The 17813-nt window shown below is 50.0% G+C and overlaps 1 long non-coding RNA gene across 1 annotated transcript; it reads right to left on the bottom strand.

Moving 5' to 3' along the window:
* Nucleotides 1–3294: 3294 nt before the first annotated feature.
* LOC134480634 (uncharacterized) lies at nucleotides 3295–11149 on the bottom strand. The gene is made up of 3 exons (XR_015631894.1): nucleotides 10851–11149; nucleotides 5217–5372; nucleotides 3295–4581 (listed from the first exon to the last, which is right to left on the bottom strand). It is a non-coding gene; the product is annotated as an uncharacterized LOC134480634 (long non-coding RNA).
* Between the last annotated feature and the right edge of the window lie 6664 nt (nucleotides 11150–17813).

Here is a 17813-nt window from a genome sequence, read left to right as displayed (position 1 = left end):
GGTTTTTTTAATTCTTGCAGAAAATAATTCTTTTTAAATGCAATCAGAAAGAGCCACGGAGCAGCTCAGTGGGGTTGTCTGATTCAGCAAGAAGGATATTATAAGTGTCCTTTCAAAGAGGGATGAGGGGCTGGCAGTATGTATGGCTCAGTGAGGGACGTTCTTGTCACAAGTCACAGGAGCTGAGGGGCGTGGACTAACCCAGAAGTAGAAAGTTAAGCTAGATGCAACAGCCAAGACCCTAAAACCTGGGTGGTCTTTCGTGGAACTGATCTCTAGCCCTTCGCTGGCCACAGAAGGAGCCCATCCCGCTATCCCAGGTAGCAGCGGGCCTCAGTACTGGGGGTTCAGGGCCGTCACAGTCTGTGCTGGCATTCAGCTCCTTTAGAGTTCGTCAGACTTGCAGAATGAATTTATGAACGCATTTCTGCCTCTCACCTACAGCTTCTTGCCACAAAAGCCCCGTTCTCCATTCCTAAGGTCCAAACCCAGACATCCCTCCTCCTGCCCCTGTAGGATACCCCCTCCATCAGCCTGACTTCTCATTCCTTCTTCCTGCTCAGGTATCTGTGAGCCTGGCTCTGGGAAGAACTGAGGCCATTGGGCTCCCAACCCCATGCGTTGCCACCCCACTCCACCTCGAGTCAATACTGACTCTCCCTCGGGTTTCTCATCTCTCTGCTAAGCTGCACTCTTAACTAGCAGGCGTCTGTATCACAGACCATCTCAAATCTATTTTGAAAGAGGATTGGAAGGCACGAAAAAGATAGCTCATCAGTTCAGGGCACTTGTTGCTCGTGGCGTCTCACAACCATCTGTAACTCCAGTTCTGGGGAACCGATGTCCTCTTTTGGCCTCCATGGGCACCAAGGCACATACCTGATATACTTACATACATGCAGACAAAACACTCATACAAATAATAAAATTTTTTTTAAAAAAAAGAAAGGGTCGGGTGTGACCTCATCAATGACATAGCTGCTGTCTCAACAATTAGTTACTGTGACCTAACACAGTGTGCCAAATGTCATGAAGAAGCTTGAAATACGGGATTGGGGATTTAGCTCAGTGGTAGAGCACTTGCCTAACAAGCACAAGGCCCTGGGTTCGGTCCCCAGCTCTGAAAAAAAAAAAAAAGAAATTTAAGAAGCTTGAAATACAAAGGGTAATGGAGACAGCTTGCAGCTCCTGTCCTTCTATGGTATATGTTGGGCAGATACTAAGAAGTATACTCAGGGCTGGGGAAGCTATGCAACAGGAAAGCACTTGTCCAGCATACTCAGGGACCTGGGTTCAATACCTAGGACCATATTTTAAAACTATAAAAAGTATATGAGTGTCTGCACACACACACACACACACACACACACACACACACACACACACACACACGATAAGTACATCAAAAGAAGAGAGCACAATTCCGAGGGCCTACTCTAGTTCTGCACAGAAGGCAGGACAGGAACATTTGGTGAGCAGTTCGAAGGGTGCTGACACCCAGTCCAGCCTATAAATTTTCCCTTTAAGCTCTGCTTTATCCACATCCCACCAACTCCAATACAAAGTACATTCATTGTCATTGAGTCCTAAACAATCAACAATGTCTGTGGATTTTCTTTTACCCCACAGAGAGTGCAGGAGTGAGGTTCTCCAGTTCGAAGCCTGTGGGGCTTTTGTTAGCTCTCTTCCTGTGGTTGATTCCTAATTTTATTGCTTGGTGAGCTGAACACATGTTCCGTGCAACGGCAATTCCCTGGGATGTTTTTAAGACTTCCCTTGTGACCTAATAAGTGTTAACACTGGGTTGCGCTAATTGTCTAATTGAAAGAAAACACACCGAATTTTTGGGTATGTCAATGCCATTAGAAGGATTATGGAAAAGATCATGAGACTTGATATATGGAAAGGTTGCCCGAAAGAGCATCAGAAGCCGAGGGAAGGAATACATGAAGGTCTTGGGCAGAAAGGAGCAGTGGGTTTGGAGGCATCGCTAGAGAGAGCTAGGAGAAGGCAGGCAGTGATGGACGGGGTAGGAAGACAGATTATAAGTAAATGAAATACAAAGTAATATAAACAAACAACCAAACAGCTTTGCAAGACCCAATCACAGCACACACACACGCACACACGCGCACAGGCGCGCACACACACACACAGACACGCACGCACACACACAGACACGCACGCACACACACGCTCTCACACTCTGCCATGCCTGCTAGTGTCCATCCAGAACTACCTGGTGCTGGGAGTTTTGGGGTCAGAAAGTCAACTCCTGAAGCCAGTGCATCCTGAATCTTTGATTCAGCCGTGGGAAGCCTTTGTCTTTCTGTTTTTCCTTGGCCCAAGTTCCTGAGGTTAATACCAACTTCTCACAGAGACGCTGAGTTTCAGCAGGGTTTGGGGGACAGACAGCACACAGGTGCACAGATTTGCCAGCGCCCATCTAGGTCCTGCGTGGATCCTCTCTAGTCGACTTCCCCAACTCCCACCCCATAGGTGTAGGTTGAACTGCTCCAGCTACAGTGCTCTGGGGGCCCATGATTAGGGTGCTTGTCCAGGGTCAGCTGAGACTTTGGACGGCTCCGTTTCTGCACCAGTAAAAATGGACACAATAACTCGACCCACCGCCTGTTAGAGGAAGGGTTGGATGAGACAATAATTCACTTTAAGCACCTGGCCCGGAGCCTGGCACACGAGCGAGCGCTCGGTAAGCGTGAGTGTTATACGGTGCCGGGATCCAGCCCCCCACCTCCATCTCCGTCCCACTACGGATGCTGGCTAAATGGTCGTCAGGACCGGGACAGCATAGGAGATGGCCGCTGGCTAAGGGCTGGAGCGGGCCGATCCGCCCGATCCGCCCTCCCCGCCTCGCGCTTCATCGCTCTGGCCCGGCCAAGGGCAGCGCCAAGGGCGACCGCGGAGGGCGCAGCTGCCCAAGGCGGGCGCAGCGCCGCCCCCACCCCAGCCCGGCGCGGACTCTCCGGACCATCCAACTTCATTTCCACTTCAATTTTATCAGCGGCTGGGGAGCCAGGCTGGAGATAGGAGACCGGCCCTGACACGAATTAGCCCGCTGATTGCCCGATACGGCCGGGCCGGTCTCCTGCGCGCGCCGCCCTAGCCTCTCCTTTGTGTTCGCCTGGCCTCGCAGCCTTGGCTTCCCGCGGCGCTCGCCCCGCAGGCGAGATATTTTGCTTTTGGCGTCTCCATCAAACCGAGACCGGGCGTGCTTCCCCGGCTGGCACCCCAGCAAGGGCGGGCGAGGGGGACCGGCAGGTCACCTGGCATCCGTGTATTTGTGTGCGCGCGCGGCCGGGAGGGGGTGGCTCACTGCTCTTTCCCCGCAGCGCTTCTGGCTGCCCAAGGACAGGCTGCTACCAACTGGGAAGAGTATCCCAGGAGAAGTCTGTCTGGGCTTTTACAGGCCATCCTTCTTAATCCTCGCAAGAACCTTGGGAAACCAGATAGTTAGAGAAGGGAACTGTGGAGGTTCCAAGACAAGGTCGCAGGGCGCCTGAGCCTAGGTGATCAGTCAGGATCCGGGGGTTGAACTCTCTTCACTCCCAGAACCTTGGTGGAGATGGTATTTATGCAATTGGTATGTCACTCTTCTACCTACTACAGGAGCTGAACTTCCTTAAGTTTGTTGCAGCAGCCGAGTCGTGTGTAGTGAAGGTAATGGAGGCTCTAGGGCCTCAAAAACTGAGGGAATCAACTCCTTTCCCTCCTGTTTGCCTCCCACCAAAACACCACTTGCCCCTGTATCCACACCCTCTCTCTAGGTTTGAGCCAAAGCAAGGGCCCTTTATCTGTCCCTGCTAGACTAGCTAGACTGATGGTGGAGGACCAGGATTCCTGACTGTGATGCTGGGGATGGGGCGAGGAGGTGTCCGAAGTCCATTCCAGTGCCCGCAGTGGGAATATAGTAGCTTGCCTGGCTCCCTACCTCTATTTCCGGGGTGCTGCTGGGGGAAATTTATGTCCCTCTCAGGTTTGGGAACCAATCCCACACTAAAAAGAAAGAAGAAAGAGAAAAAGAAATGATTTTAATTTTTTTTAGGTCCAGAAATGAAGCAGAAGTGAGTAAATTTTAATGAAACGGTGCAAAAATGACATCATTTACTCAGAAATCATTAATTTGTCAGCATTAATATTTCAGCTACAACATTGCCTGTCATTTTGTGCCTGCAATGACTGATAAATCTATAAAAGTGTGCTGCTAATTTACTGAATATTTATGTGCAGTGTCATTGGCAGAGTAAGAATGGAATTTATTTCATGCCGAGTTCTGCGGGAGAACATTCCCCACAAACCTTGATCCTGGTGGGTGGGGGAAGACAGGGGGAGCCTCCAGGATTCCTGGAAAACTGATGACAGGGAATGCATAGAGAGAGAGGGTCCCAGGCTTGGACCCCAGTGCACACAGGAGGGACACCCCTTCCTCTTCAGCTCTAGTGGCACAATGGAATCCCTCCAGTCGCCACAAAGGCTCCCACCCTCAGGAGGAGTCCTGAGTTCTACGTCCCCCACACCATCATCAGGAAAGTGGAGAGCAGGTCCCAGGGGTCCAAAGGAGATCTGGGAAGAGATGGAGTCAGGCACCTGAGTGACTCTTGTGGCTCTGAGAAGGGTCTCAATGTCCCCATCTGGATCACAGGACACTCCCAGTCCTTGCCCAAGTGGTTGAGCAGAGCCTGCAAAGCGCCCCAGGGAGGACCAGCAGAGAGGAATGCCAAGGGCAGAGCATCATCGGTTGATGCTACTTGAGCTTGTCACAAGCCACACTTCCTGGTGACTCTCTAGTCCTAGCAGTAGCTAGGGGTGCGAGTGGGGGATGACTGTTCGTTGAAATGCTGCCACTTTACAGAAGGCAAAGTCAAGGATCTCAGATGGGTGCCAGCTGCACACTGAGCCCTCGCTGGCTCTTCCCCATCCCCCAGCTCAACAAAGGACAAATCCGGAGTTTTGTACAATTTTGCTCAATTTCCTGCCTGAATGGCACGGGTCTGACCCTCTGCAGGTGCTCAGGAAATGCTCTTGGAATCAATAAAGGATGCTAAATCTCCCATCTTCTGAAAGTTCTGTGTGTGCCCTTCCTGCCTCCCCACACTCCATGGGAGCTGCCTCAGTGGCCTCCTGTCATTCTCCTGATGCCTCTCCTGTGGCTTTTTTTCTCTTCCACCCACTCCGAGGAGATTCTCCAGAATGCTTACCTGGACTACTGCAGTAGCACGCTCCTACTCACAGTCTTTCTCGCCAGGGCATTGATGACTCATTCCTTTAACTCCAACACTTGGGAGGCAAAGGCAGGCAGATCTCTGAGTTCAAGGACAGCCTGGTCTACACAATGAGTCCCGTGATAGCCAGGGCTACACAGAGAAACCATGTCTCAAAAACAACAGTAACAATAACCAAAAACAAAAACTAGTCCTTCTGCTTCAGTTTCTCTCCTCTAACACAACCAAGCTGTCCTGTCTCCAGGAACTCACTCCCTGGCTCAGAAACCTCCAGAGACCCTTTGAGGCCATCAGCCAGCCTTACCCTTGTCTCTCACAAACTCTCACCATTTCACACACACACACACACACACACACACACACACACACACACACACCACACACACACCACACACACACACCACACACACACACCACACACACACACCACACACCACACACACACACCACACACACCACACACACACACACACACACCACACACACACCACACACACACACCACACACACACCACACACACACACCACACACACACACCACACACCACACACACACACCACACACACCACACACACACACACCACACACACACACCACACACCACACACACACACCACACACACACCACACACACACACCACACACACACCACACACACACACCACACACACACCACACACCACACACACACACCACACACACCACACACACACACACCACACACACACCACACACACACACCACACACACACACCACACACCACACACACACACACCACACACACACTCACACACCACACACACACATACACACCACACACACACATACACACCACACACACCACACACACACACACACACACACACACACACACACCATCTCCAAGCCTCTGCTCTCCCATCCACCTGGTGTTCCCCCACCTTCCATGATACACAGTGAAATCCCCTCTGCCCTTCCAGCCTATCTCGCCCTTCCACCCTTTTTCTTGGCAGCACCATTTGTCTGGGAGTCACCTGTTCTTCCATCCAGTGCTTGGTAAGAGAGCCTGACAAGACGAGGAAGGCAGGGGTGCCCAATGGCTTCACCCTCAGGACTACATGTGGCCTTGAACATCCCTATCTATGAAATGGCCTGGTGCAGCTCTGTCCAAGTCTGTCCCGTGCACATTTGGATGACAGCACCTGCTGTACAGCAGCGTCTCAATAAATAGCGAATGACAGAGCTCTAACCGTCTGCTTCATGCCAAGGTTCTGATGTTCCATAGTTTGGTGTTGTTTATAGAGAGTCTTGGTTGGGGTTTGGGGAGCTGCTTTGCCACCTACATGGAGAAGTGACCCATGGGTTGGACTCCCCTATCCGTGGTTCATACCTGAGGAAGGTGAGGCTAAGATGTTGGAGGACTTTAAGTTTGTACTGAGGTCCTCCTCTCTAAATCAGGGCTCTCCCGCTGTGACCCAAAGCTTTCTTTTGCCTCACTGTTAACATAAACCCCAAACCAGTAGCCTGCAAGGACATGTAGGATTAAGATCTTCAGTCCCTACCAAATTCAGTGTTCCTGAAGCAAAGCCACATGTCTTCTGACTGTCCCTTCAACACTCTGCACTCCCTGCCACTTCTTTATTCTCCCTATGTACTAGAAGTTGAGCCTAAGCCCTTCCCACGAGCTAAGCATGTGCCACACTGATACATCCACAACCCTTTTTAATTTTTTTTTTAAAATTTGAGATGGGGTTACATTAGGTTGCCCAGGTTAGCCTCGAACTCACTATATGGTCCTAGTTAGCCTGGAACCTGCCAGCCTCCTGCCTAAGCCTCCTGGGTAGCTGGAATTACAGGCCTGTACCATCTCCATTCCGACTTCTTGACCCTTCAACTTGTTCCCTGTACGTAGCCTCAGGGTTCCTCCTTCTCAGACTCTTCTTGTCCACCAAAGCTTAATAGAGGCATTTTGTGACGTCAGTCACCTCTTGTGGTTTTGTACAGCATTGGCCTGTTTCTTGCCTATGCCCTACATCATGAGGGTGGAAATCGATATCTCTACCCTGATTGCCTGTGTCAGGCCTCTGGAACAGCAGAGTGGCTGTTGGTCAGATGGATCTGGACCCTACAGTTCTGCTTAGACATCGGAAAGCAGAAGGACCAACTCCCCACTCCCCAGAGGCCCTGGCTGTCCTGGCTGGCATTGGTGAGGAGGCAAGAGTGGTCGGGGATGGGGCACCAAGAATTGAAGGGGGCATGGACTTCCGGGAGCTAAATCCAAGAGAGGCCAAGCTGGAAGTCACTGCCCATCTTCTGCCCTCGCTCCCCCCCACACCCACCCCTCCGCAGCCTCACACTCATTTCCTTCCCCCAGCCAGTCTCATTTACTTTCCCTAAAAGCCGCTGGAGGAGCCAATATGTACGTGATGAATATTTCATCTCCTGTATGTGGGTTGGCGGGAGAGCTGTGATCACCCGGGGAGGGAGCGCTGCCCAGCCATGCCTGGGAAGAAGGGGCTGAGAAGGACAAGGCTAGCAATTGGATCTCAGAGAAGGTTCCTGAACTCACCCTCCTGCTGACCTTGGTATGGGAGACTCGGGGAGGGTCTGGTTGGGCACCCACACTTCCTCCAGCTTAGGAACTTTTAGTTTTCTCTGCCTTCCATCAGTATCCAGGGGAGGACTCTGGCTCGGGATCCGGGGTTCTGGCTGTGAACACCAAAGATGCTCGCATAGACATAAGCATGCCCTGATCTTCATCTGTAGTGGCTTCAAACTAGGAATGCTGTGAACTGTGCACCCAGGGACTCTGCTGGGGAGCCACCATCTGGGTAAAGAAGGAAGAACAGCTAGGGCCTTCAGAAGGAGGGGTGGGGAGGGGTGAACCAATTCTTTATGCTCACCCTTAATCCCTCCATCTCTCTCCAGGACCTGGCTTAGCATTGGCCAAAGCTCCTTCCCTGGTTAAGAAGCAGTTAACCCTCCTTAAGCCCCAGCTTTCCTGCCCGGAAACGCATGGGTCATATTACCTGTTGAGGTCATTCTGACGGGACAGCATGGTGCCTGACAGGTCAGGGGGCCAGGACTCACAGGTTTGAGTGTGACCACCACACACATACAGACTCTATTTTCACCATAACCATCGCAATTACCACCATCACCATCACACCAACACCAACACCAACACCACACCACACCACCATCATCATCATCATCACCACCATCACCATCATCACCATCATCACCACCACTGTCACATTTCATCCACCTCTGGCTAGAGAACAGAGGTCTACAGTCACCTTCTCCCCCAGGGCCTCTCTCCATTCTCATGCTCTTGCCTCCACCTACACCTATCTTACACCTTACACCTTGCAGCTCCCTGATGAATGGGGTGGAAAGGAGGTTCCTCCTGGATCTCAGCCTGAGGAAAACAAATGGCCCTTGTGTGTCCCCTTCATTGTGGGACTGGCCCTCTGCAGCCAGATCCTGCCCTTCCCCCACTGGTCAGGAGCAATCCCCTCTTGTCTCCACCCACCACATTACCCTCTGAATACTCTCATTATACCATTACTAATTAGGGCTGCTCAGCAAATTGGCGGCTGCATTAGAGGGAGACAGTGTGCGGGAGCATATGGCATAATATCGTATTAATGAACACTCTAAATTCAAACCCGGGTCAGCTGCTCGCTTCTTGCTGGTGTCACCCACACTGCAGGGAAGGAGGGGGCGGAAAAGCAGTCAACCTTTCCCTGGCTTTCCTTGCCTGTTTCCAAAGGTGCATTCCCCAGTGTGGGCTGGCTAGGCCTGGTTGGGTGGAGAGTGGTCATTTCTGGCATGTGGGGACAGAAACTGGAGTATGGATCTAAGCATGGGCTGCAGGAGGGCCTCCCCTCACTGTAGACAGTGGACATACATAATTATAACTAACAGTAGCCCAGGGTCCAGGGCCATGATGGCCACCTAGATTACCTTGGTGTCCCCCAATGCACCTGTCGAGGGAGCTCGGCACAAGAAGCAGAATAAAGGACACAGTTCAGGGTGCTTTCCCAAGGTCATGGTGGCTAAGCTGGAACCCCAAAGCCTTGCTTTTCCTGCTCTGTTCAAACCCATTGGAGAGTGGTGTTGACAGTGATCACAATATCCCAGGAGTGACAACAGTCTTCCTTCCCTTTCCCATGATGCACAGAGAACATGCAGTGTGCCAAATACAGGGGATAGTCTACATGTCCTAGGGGAGATGTGCAGTGTGGGTCACTTGGACCACACTGGGTCAAGGTGCACCCCAAGTGAGATTCTGTGAAGAATGGGAATAGTTGAGGCAAAGGTGATATCTGTCTCTTTTCTTCCAGGTCAAGTAGAACAGGGTCCACCAATGTCTGGGTGCCCAGGACTGTATCCCTCTGAGGTGTCCTGATTGCTGCCTCTGAGCAAGTGTGGGGACGTTGCTAGGAGAGCCTCCTCTTACACCTGTTTTACTATCTGCAGGCTGGTGTCAGCGACCTGACAGGATGGCTGGTCCTCAATTTACTTCAAGGCTGAGCTGACTGCTCTATGCCTGCTGAGCCCAGGGAGTGAGGGACTGGTCCTTTCCATAGCTTCCATCTCTGCTCAGACTCATCTTTACTCTGCACAAAGGCTCCCTCAATATGGTCTCCCTAGGACGCCTTCCTTTGCTGACTACGGAGTTCTTAGTGTCTGAGAATGTCTTAGAGACTCCTTCTCTAAGGTATCCCCACCTCGAACACTGGGTCTGTCTGTCAAAGGGAAGTGTGGAAGAGCTTGGACATATTTTCCCCCAATCAACACAAACAGCTCCCCCTGTCTGCCCAGCCCTAGCCCCAGGCTCTGGGAGCAGGACTTCCAGGAAGAGGGATCTTTGGGATAACTCAAGTGTGTGTGTGTGTGTGTGTGTGTGTGTGTGTGTGTGTGTGTGTGTGTGTGTGTAGGGGAAGTGCTCTGGACTAAGACTCAAGGTGGAGTAGATTTCCCGATGAGCCACTGGGTAAGCCCCCTACAGGCTTTTCTCTAGCTTCATCTTTGAGAACTGAGTCCCCATCCCCTCTTCCCCTGCAGCTCCTATCTTCCTTTGCGGGAAGGGGGCAGCATGAAGATCTGTAGGGCTCTGAGGCCCCAAAGGCCTACTAGAAGGGTGTGACAGGGCTTCCTGTCAGAGCACTGGAGTCTCCTGGATCTCTCCTCTCTCAGGTCTGACAGGGACATGGAGTTGTGGTCTGCCTTGGGAGGGGCGTGTGATGCAGACTGGATGTGGGCAGGGATAAGAGTAGTGTCAAGGCAGCAGAAATTTGATCTCCACAGTCTACCTGTGGTCAGCAAAATCGCTATGTCCATGTTACTTTAGTCAGGACTGTGGAGTACCTTTGTGAAAGACCCACTGGTTGGATCTAGACTGACCTTACAGACCCTCTAGAGTCCCCCAGTCTGCTCTGGAGCTTGAAGCCCTTTTCTTCTCCAAAGCCTCCTGCTGGACCCTCTGAGGCAACAGAGGAGGCAGGATGGGAGGCAGGGTGAAATTCCAAGGCCCTCTCCCAGATCCCTAGAGTCTGGGTTGGGGTGACTTCGCTTACCTAGGCCTAGTGGAGTAGGGTTGGAGGACCCTGAATATACCCACCTCTAGTTCCTTGGCTGGCTTCTGAGTCCCTGGCTTTGTCTGCCACCACTCATTCCACGGTCATAGGATCGGTTTCCTTTGTCTCCAAGACCTGCAGATCATTGCCTTGCTCCCTACAGGTCTCCCAGCAGGGAAACCCAGGAGAAGTAAATAATTGTCACCCTTCCCAGCCTGGATCAGCAGGGCAGAAGGTGGGGTGACATCAAACCATGGATGCCAATTACTTTGTCTGCCCCTACCAAGCCAACCCTCTCCACTCCCCACAGCGGGAGCTCCCACCTCCTGGCAGGGAAGTAAACAGGCCAGAGAGGTGTTGGCAGAGCTCTGGAGTTTAGAGGGAGGTGTCCAGGCTTGTCCATGAGGTGGTGTGCCCATCCCCCCTCTGTCTCCTGGAGGCAGTGTTGCAGCTTTGCCATGACACATTAGACTGTGTGTGTGTGTGTGTGTGTGTGTGTGTGTGTGTGTGTGTGTGTGTGAGAGAGAGAGAGAGAGAGAGAGAGAGAGAGAGAGAGAGAGAGAGAATATCAGCACTACCTTGAGGATAGGCTATGGCTGAGCTAGCAGGGAGCTGAGCCTGGGACTGGAGAAATAAGGTGAGTTTCTCAGGTGGTAAGACCAGCTTAGCAGAGCTCCAGGTCTGCTCCCCTGTCTTTCCACGTGTGAAACCTCCCCCTCCCCCACCATGGCTAGAACTCAGTTCAAGGACTCACTGATCCCTGAACCCCAAACTAACATTTCATATGTACATTTCACTGACTGGGTGTGAAGCACAAGAATGAAACCAGCTACATAATTTGCAATTCCCAGTGCAAAACAGAAGTGTAGGGTCCTTTGTTCAGAAAGTATTAAGAAGAGAGCATTAACGCATTAGACCTTTTAAGCTCAGGGCTCTGTGCACAGTTCACCAGTCTGTGAATCCAGTCCTGGTTATGAGGTCATGCCTGCTCCTTCAGCAGCCAGAAAACTTCACATATATTCTAGAAGTCTCCCTGCCTGGAGTCAAGATACCACTGTCACAGACATTCCCTCCATATCCCCTGCTAAGAGCAGTCAGAATTTCTTCAGTTTGGAGAAGAAAAACCAGCTTGGTATCCTGTACATAGGCTCCCCCCAGGATCAATGGGGAGCTTCGGGGATCCAATTAGAGATAGATAGATAGATAGATAGATAGATAGATAGATAGATAGATAGATAGATAGATAGATGATAGATAGATAGGCAGACAGATAGATAGTTGTTTGCCGGGGGCTCTGACACCCAAGGGAGAAGCCGCCCAGAGCCAAGGATCTGTCACATGAGCTCGCGCTCTCTCTCTCTCTCTCTCTCTCTCTCTCTTTCTCTCTCTCTCCCCCGCTCTCATTTTTTAAGGCCAGGTCTTACTTTGTAGTCCAAGTTGACCTCAAATTCACTCATAGCGTCAAGTCCTCCCTTCTCCCACCTCAGCCTTCTGAGAGATGGAATGATGGGCACGAGCCACCCATCATGCCTAGCTAGCTCTGTGGGTTTCAGAAGAAACCAGGATCCAGGCTTTTCTGGATGCTGTGTTTGCTCAGTGCTTCCAGTAAGAAGGCTTTTACTGCTCACTTGAGTGGTTTGCAATGCAGAGACCCCTGTGGCAAGTGTTCCCGTGTTCACAGCTGCACATACACGTGCAAGAGCCCAAGTGTACAGTGGGAAGGTTTACCCACCTCACACCAATGCTGCCCTAGTTGGTGCCCTGGCCTCCAAGATGGAGGGCATGTTCCTATCCTCAGGCATCTGCATTGGAATTCAGGCCCTTGCCAACCTGTTCCCTGCTCGCTAACTATAAACTATCTGATTTATATTCATTAACCAGTACTAGACAGCAGCAGGCACGGCAAACTTCAGTGGGGGACATGCCTCCATCGACAGCCAACTACATTCAGTTAATTAAGGGGCTGTAATTGTTGTACAGGACAAGGGTCCCCAGGGCACAGGCTTTGTAAATAACTACCCTCTACTGCCCCCATCCCCCACCCCTCCCTCCCTGCCCAGTCTCCTTCCCAGATCTTAAAAACCAGGTAAAGGAGCTGAGGTTACATAGACTATGGAAAGAGGCAGAGCTTGGGGTGTGGTGAGAATGTATATGATCCCTGACCTAAGGTGGGCTGAGGAGAGGGTCATCAGGACAGAGGAACCTGGGTTTTACTGCTCACACTGACCAAGGCCAAGTAGGAGAGCCTGCCTCGTGTGTGCAATGGTGCTTATGTGTGTTCACGCATGCACTCCTAACTTACACAGGCTAGGTGCTCATGCTATTGGCTTCTTGCCTGCTTGCCTGTCCATCCTCTGAGCTCAGCCTAGTCAGATGGGGTCAGGCAGAGAACTGAATAGAGTCATCTCACCAACGCAAAAACTGGAAGGACATGGCTTTTATAGGCCTCTGATAAAGGGCCAGGCATGGTGAGGCATACTTGTAGCCCCAGCCTCTTAAGCCAGCCTAGACAACTAAGTGAGACCCTATCTATAATTTAAAATAAGAATAAAAAAGGGGTCTGAGGATGTAACTAACTCAGTTAACAAGTTCTTATCTAATAGATTCAAGGCCATGAATTCAGCATGGGGAAGGGGGGTGTGCTTCCATCGACAGGCTGACTACATTCAGTTAATTAAGGGGCTGTAATTGTTGTACAGGACAAGGGTCCCCAGGGCACAGACTTTGTAAATAACTACCCTCTACTGCCCCCTCTACAGCATGGGAGGAGGTGTTGAAAAGAAGAGACAGAGGGAGGAGGTAGTTGTAATGAGCAAGGTTCATTCCCTTTGGAACTCTTGGACTACTGGGTAACTTACAGTTCATTAGTGGAGGGGTAGGTCCTTTCATCTGAACTTAGAGGTGGACAGGGCGAGATCTGTGGACTAATGAGGGACATGTACCCATAGAAAACAGTGACAAACAGATGTCACACAAGGCAGTAAAGATCCCAGAAAAGGGCCATAGACACCTTACTGAGAGAGACAGGTAAGGCTAGGGACAAGAGCTTTGACTCAAGGGATAATCCAACCTCAGGAGCAAATAAATTTGAATGGAGCTTGCACCTGTTTGTCCAAGTGCCTACTTGTGTCAGGGACAAAATAACAGACAAGGTTGCTGGTGTGGGTGGAGGCCAGATATGGATGTAGTTCAGATGTAGGAGCACTTGTCACAAAAGTACAAGGCCTTGGGTTGGATCCCCTGACACAAAAAGAAGAAGAAGGAGGAGGAAGAAGAGGAAGGGGAGGAGGAAGAGGAGGAGGAGGAGGAGGAGGAGGAGGAGGAGGAGGAGGAGGAGGAGGGAAGAAACAAAATGAGATAGTGTGCTTGAGTGTATACTTGTGTGTGTGTGTGTGTGTGATAGCTGTGCATAGTGTTCTATGACACATGCATGTTCTCCAAGTATCTGCTGAGTGAATTTTACATTTCAAACACTCCCTGAGCATAAAATAAAGCTGCAAATGTGATAGAAAGGATTTCTGGCCTTACAGAATTTACAGAGACCAGTCTGTATGTGTGGGAATATGTGTACATGGTACATGTCTATGCCCTGTGTTCACACGTGTGTGTTTACATCCTGAGAGTGCATTCCTTCATTCTGTTCAGGGTGGAGAGAGGCATAGCTCCCTCTTGGAACTGGTAAACGGCACACTCCTGACTTCAACCCCTTGCTATGGGAACAGGGAACCTCCATGGGTTTTCTTATCAGCCTGAAAAGGGATCAGCTGTCCACCAGTCTCTGAATAATCACCCTGAGCCAAATCCTTCCTCCCTGGCAAAGCTGGAATCATCTGTGTCGAACCTCCAACTCACCCCCACTCCACTCAGGTCAGCTACAACCCTCCAAGTGGCTTTTGACGAGATATTCCAGAAGTGGGTCTTTCACTTGAATCTGTCTGATGGAGTCTAGCAAAGGAGAGAAAATAAGTTTCTCTATCCTTCCCCCAGCCTTCCGCCCCCATTCCCACCTATCAGCCCTTATCTGAAAGAAAAATTAGAGCGTTATTAGGAGTTTCATTAGGGGTGAGCAGGTGGAGAATGAAATTACATCTCGGCTCCTTCTCAGCCCCTGTAAGTATTAAGTGGTTTGATCAATGGTGTTCACACAATTAATTCTGCCTGATTGCAGAGAGTGGCTTTATCGACAGTTAGGTTTCCCCAACTTTGTCTAGCATCTGAAAGTGCCTTCAGGATGCGTGGAGAGTGGGGCTGAGGCTGGTGGTGAAGCCCTTTGCTGAATGCCACATTCAGCTCGCATATCATTTAGGAAATGAAGGTATCATGATAAGATTAAATGGATAGTTCCAGACTAGAGGAGGCAAGGCAGTCCACCTCCTGCCTCCTGTTTATCCTCGTGACCAGCATTCCCAGAGTAGAATTAGCCTCCTTGGGGTGGTCAGGCAGCATTCTCTCCATCTGGCCTCTCTTGTGTACTGTCCCAGGTAACTCCTGATAACTCACTCAAATCCCAGCTGCTTCTGTTTAACCATGAACTTTGACTGGGTCTCTGAGGATGTGGATGGCTGCTGGGCACAGTGCTTTGTGGAATACATTCTTTGTTTTAGAGTCAGCTAGCCTCAAACTTATAGATAATATGAGCTCCCCTTCCTTCTCCCTCTACCACTGAGTTACATCCCCAGTTCCCCAACTTTTAATTTATTTAATTAGCAAGGTTTTGTTTTTGTTTGTTAGTTTGGGGTTTTAGTTTGTTTGTTTGGTTGGTTTTTGGCTTGTTCATTTGATTTGGTTTTCTTTTCTTTTCTTTTTTTTCTTTTTGTAGACAAATGGCCTCAAACTCATTATATCAAAACTTTTTGTTACTGTTTTGTTTTGAGGCAAGGTCTCTCTATCATGTAGCTCTGGCTGTCCTGGAACTCTCTGAGTAGACCAGGCTGGCCTTGAACCCCCAGAAAGCCACCTGCCTCTGCCTCCCTAGTGCTAAGATTAAAGGCATGACACTACATCCAGCTCAAAGCTTTTTTCTTAAAGACAAGGTCCCCTGTAGGCAAAGCTAGCCTTGAACCCCTGATCCTCTTGCCCCTCTCTCCATCTGCCAAGTGCAGGCTTGTGTTACTACAACTGCTAAAAGACAGTTTATATTTTGATTTTATGTGTGATTGAGATGACCCCAGGGCCTTCCTTATGCTAGGCAAGTGCTTTGCCAAGAGACCATATCCCCAGCCTGACCTTGAACTTCTGAGCCTCCTGCCTCTAACCTTCAGTGTACTGAAACTATAGAATATCCACTCAATTCTAGAATCAACCTATATCTTGGGAAGTGGCAAGGAGGAGGGTGTCTTGGGCTATGGGTACAATGAGATGCTGGGAAGGGACCACAGAGCAAGGTGAGGGGAAGGTGGACGAGGCTGGAGAATAAGGCAGAAGGTTCTAGTTCTTTATTCTTTGAGCCTCACCAAGGGGCACAAACCACTTGAAGAGACCTCTAAGCTGGAGAAACGGTGTGCTTTTTAGTCCCTTCAGCAGATAACAAAGCAAAATTTGGAAGTCCCACACCAGGAGGTGGTGGCACTTCTGAGAGGAAGGAGAATTGGCCTTCCTGATCAGAGCCTCCTCCTCCTTGAGGGGAGCCAACATCCAACATTATACTCAGCTGCACTTTTCCTATCAGGGCCATGAGACCCCTTCTCACCTGTATCTCCCAGGAATTCCTGGCATGACCCTTGCCAGTTTAGACAGGGATGACAGACCATACCTCCAAGTCCTGAAGTGCCCCAAAGCCCCACAGGAGGAAAATGATTCTAGGCTTTGCCACCCAAAATGTGTGCTGAGAGGAGAGGCCATTAGGTTGGGGTCTTGTTGACTCTGACTGTATCTCTTGATCTAAAAAGGGTGAAAGAAGGTGGTTATTGAGCTGTGTAAACCTTTATTTCCAGCCCCCAGTCCAGTCACCATAATAACCAACAACAAGGAACAGATATAAGCTTCCTATGTTTCTCTGGTAGACTATCAGGTAGCCACCAACAATATAACAACAGTATTGGGTTGGAATAATTACTAAAGGGGAAAATTGGGATGAAAAGGTATACAAACCCAGTTTGCTACATGTGCACACATGTGTGCACACTCGGGTGTGTGTATCAGGCCTGTGCTGAGTTGGATTTGAAAGCTATAGAGTGACAATACTGATGCTCTTTGTTTATGGGTGGGGCTCAGAGCACGTAATGCACTCTCGGCCACGCAGTCAGTATGAGGTGAAGCCAGGATGCTGCTTGACACGGCCACTCCGACACCCGTGCTTTTAACTGTTGCTTTAGTTGTTTTCATCCATAACTTCTGCTGCACTAGGGATTGAACATAGGGATTCACACTTCAAGACGAGCCCTCTACAACTTAGCTCTCTTCTCAGCCTCTGTGTGTGTGTGTGTGTGTATGTCTATGTGTGTGCACATGTGTGAGTGTGTGTACACATGTGTGAGTGTATGTACACATGTGTGAGTGTGTGTACACATGTGTATATGTACACGAGTATGAATGTGTGTACACGTGTATGTCTATGTATGTACACATGTGTGAATGTGTGTATGTATACATGTGTGGATGCATGTACACATGTGTGAATGTGTATGTGTACATATGTGTGAGTGTGTATATGTACATATGTGTGAGTGTATATACACATGTGTGAGTGTGTGTACATACACATGTGTGAGTGTGCATATGAAGACCAAGGTTAAATCTTGGGTGTTGATCTTTAGGACTTATCCATCTTGCTTTTTTTAATTAATTAATTAATTTATTTATTTGTTCATTTATTCATTTGGGTGAGATATGCACCCACATGTGGAAGTCAGAGAACAGGCGATGGGAATTTGTTATCGCCATCTACCATGTGGGTCCTGGGAATTGAACTCACACAGGTCCTTAGGCTTGGCAGCAGGCACCTTTACACACTGAGCTAACTTGCCAGCCCTCACTCTATTCTTTGAGATAGTTTCTCTCCCTGAGAA

Source organism: Rattus norvegicus, chromosome 10, assembly GCF_021556685.1.
Source record: "Rattus norvegicus strain SHRSP/BbbUtx chromosome 10, alternate assembly SHRSP_T2T, whole genome shotgun sequence".
NCBI lineage: Eukaryota > Metazoa > Chordata > Mammalia > Rodentia > Muridae > Rattus > Rattus norvegicus.
This window is presented reverse-complemented; position numbering and strand designations above follow the sequence as displayed.